The sequence below is a fragment of the Neophocaena asiaeorientalis genome, unplaced genomic scaffold, assembly GCF_003031525.2.
Source record: "Neophocaena asiaeorientalis asiaeorientalis breed wild unplaced genomic scaffold, Neophocaena_asiaeorientalis_V1.1 scaffold1280, whole genome shotgun sequence".
In the NCBI taxonomy this organism is placed as follows: Eukaryota; Metazoa; Chordata; class Mammalia; order Artiodactyla; family Phocoenidae; genus Neophocaena; species Neophocaena asiaeorientalis.
Genome location: NW_020172360.1, coordinates 150,897 through 153,236, shown reverse-complemented (window position 1 = coordinate 153,236; position 2,340 = coordinate 150,897). Strand labels below are relative to the sequence as shown.

The 2,340-nt window shown below is 31.5% G+C and overlaps 1 long non-coding RNA gene across 1 annotated transcript; it reads left to right on the top strand.

Moving 5' to 3' along the window:
- The first annotated feature begins 15 nt into the window (after positions 1-15).
- LOC112414484 (uncharacterized) lies at positions 16-1,925 on the top strand. Its single transcript, XR_003006167.1, has 2 exons — positions 16-509; positions 1,347-1,925. It is a non-coding gene; the product is annotated as an uncharacterized LOC112414484 (long non-coding RNA).
- The last annotated feature ends 415 nt before the right edge of the window (positions 1,926-2,340 follow it).

Genomic DNA, 2,340 nt, shown 5'->3' with positions numbered 1-2,340 from the left:
CACATAAGAAAAGGCTTAATAAATGTTCATTGTTTTCACTTCCTACCTTGAGCCGTTTGTTTCCCCACCTCATGTTTGTGAGAAGGTTAACATGGATGAGGCTGATAATGATGAGTTAACATTTCACTTGGTTGGCATATAAGAAGAAATCTCTGCTTTCCTCACCAGTCTAGGTTGTAGCACTCAAAAGAGAATATAGAGGTGACCTGCGTTTGGGACCTTCTAAAAAGAAATCTAAATACTAATTCCTTAGCATTACTTGTGAGGTCAGTGAAAAGGGAAATTGAGGTGTTTGCAAAGACCCAACAAGTTATTTCCCTCAAATGGGATTTTCATCTTGCTACGCTAAATAATATATTATTTCCTGTTTACAGCAAGCTGTGCTGATTGAATTGTCTAGTTGAATGAAATCACCTCTTTGCCTATAGCAGAAATAAAGCTGAGTTCTCAGAGCTGGATGAAAATACAGTGCTACTTACTTTGAGATCCAAAGGGGAGAATCAAGCCAGGTAATATTCTCCTGAATATATTTGTCTATTTAAAGTGTATGCTTTCCCCATATTTCTTTAGAAATTATCAGATATCAATATCATTAACTTTCATTAAGTTTTTATTATGAGGGAATGTTAATTCAAATGAAAGACACTAAAAGCCTATAGATTTTCAGATTAAACTTCTAGTTGTGTAAACTGTATTGAGCACTTAAAGAATGCTGACATTTAAAGTAAAAGGAATTTAATGAATATTTTAAAACATTACTGAGAATAATTTCCCTAGAAACTTAAATAATAATACTAAAAAGTAAAATTTTATTCAGAAATGAAGTTTCATAATAACCAAGAAAATTAGTGACATAAATAAAAAGAAACAATATGGCATTTTAGATCAGTAGGAGGTTAAAATTTTCTTAATGTAAGAAAATAAGAACTGTTCAGGGATAACAATATTCCAGTGGTTTGTATTGTACCACATTTTGAAAATGTCAGTAGTTCATTTATTGTTTTATATAGTATTGAAACTGATATTTTTCATGTTGCCAAAGCAGTACCTGATAGTAGTTAGGTGTCCAAAGGTATATGTACCTTAGAGTGATATAACTGTGAATCTGAAAGGAATTTTAATAAGCCTGGCCCAGACTTATTTCTAAATTGAAGAAACTGATTTCCAAAGCCTCTGACTTGCTCAGGCTCACACAAATGACTATAAGAAATCTAGAGTGACAACTCAGGTATCAGGTTTCCCAGCTGTAGACTGTCCACCATTCCACAATTTTGATAATCTGATAAAAGTTTTGCACTAACTCTTGTAACTGTGGTTATTAATGTCATTGATTTTTATCCTCTCAGATGTGCCCTTGCTCTTTCACGGCCTTCTCCATAACTGTCCACCAGATCAGAGCTGTTTGTGCACCTACACTGTCACTGAAAATGTGGGGAAATACTGACATTTTTAAAATCCTGAGTCATGGGCTAAGATACAGTAGAGAAAAAGAATTTTACAAAATAGGAGAAATTGATGTTTGTCAAAATAGCTCCCAAGAATAAACTAATACAGAAAACACATTTTCCTGATTTAATTTTGACTCTGCTTTCAATAGTGCTCTATTAAAAAGTATTTAAACCCATATGCCTCTATTCTACACAATTATCCTGCTTCCTAGGTACATTGGCTGACAGAAATAATGAATACTATGTAACATTTAACTGAAGACTTCTCTGAATTCTTTTTACTTTAAAATTTCCTGTGATTTGGTTATTTTGAAACATGTGTTACATATAGTTGTATAATGTTAACTTGGGTCAACTGAATCCTTGGTATTGGATTTAGGATGTTTTAAGAATTATTTTAGGAGATGTGTTTAATGTCTGCTTTTTAGTAGCATATTTTTATGTAATGTTTAATTAAAGTGAACCATACAAGATTTATTTTATTGGGTGATATTATTTATTGACTCTGCCCAAATGTATTTCATAATGATAGAAAATATGGCATGAGTTATATTTGTGGGCTAAAGGTGAAATAATCATATTTTGTTGATATATCTTATTAAAAATCACTGAAAATTTGGATATAAAACTTTTTTACTTAAAACACTACACAAATTACAAAGGTAATGTAAGTATGTAATTATTAATAACTAGAAAATGCAAATAGCAAAAATTACCCACATTGTCTTTTCCCAAAGACAATCATAATTATTTTGTTTTCTTCCAGTTTTTATTTTCTAGTTCATTTTCCTCCATACATGAAATTAAGCTGAGAGTCAATAATGTAGAAGTACAGTTTCCTCTCTTTTCTCCTCTAATTTTCTCTGTGTCTCTATTGCTCTACCATGCTGCT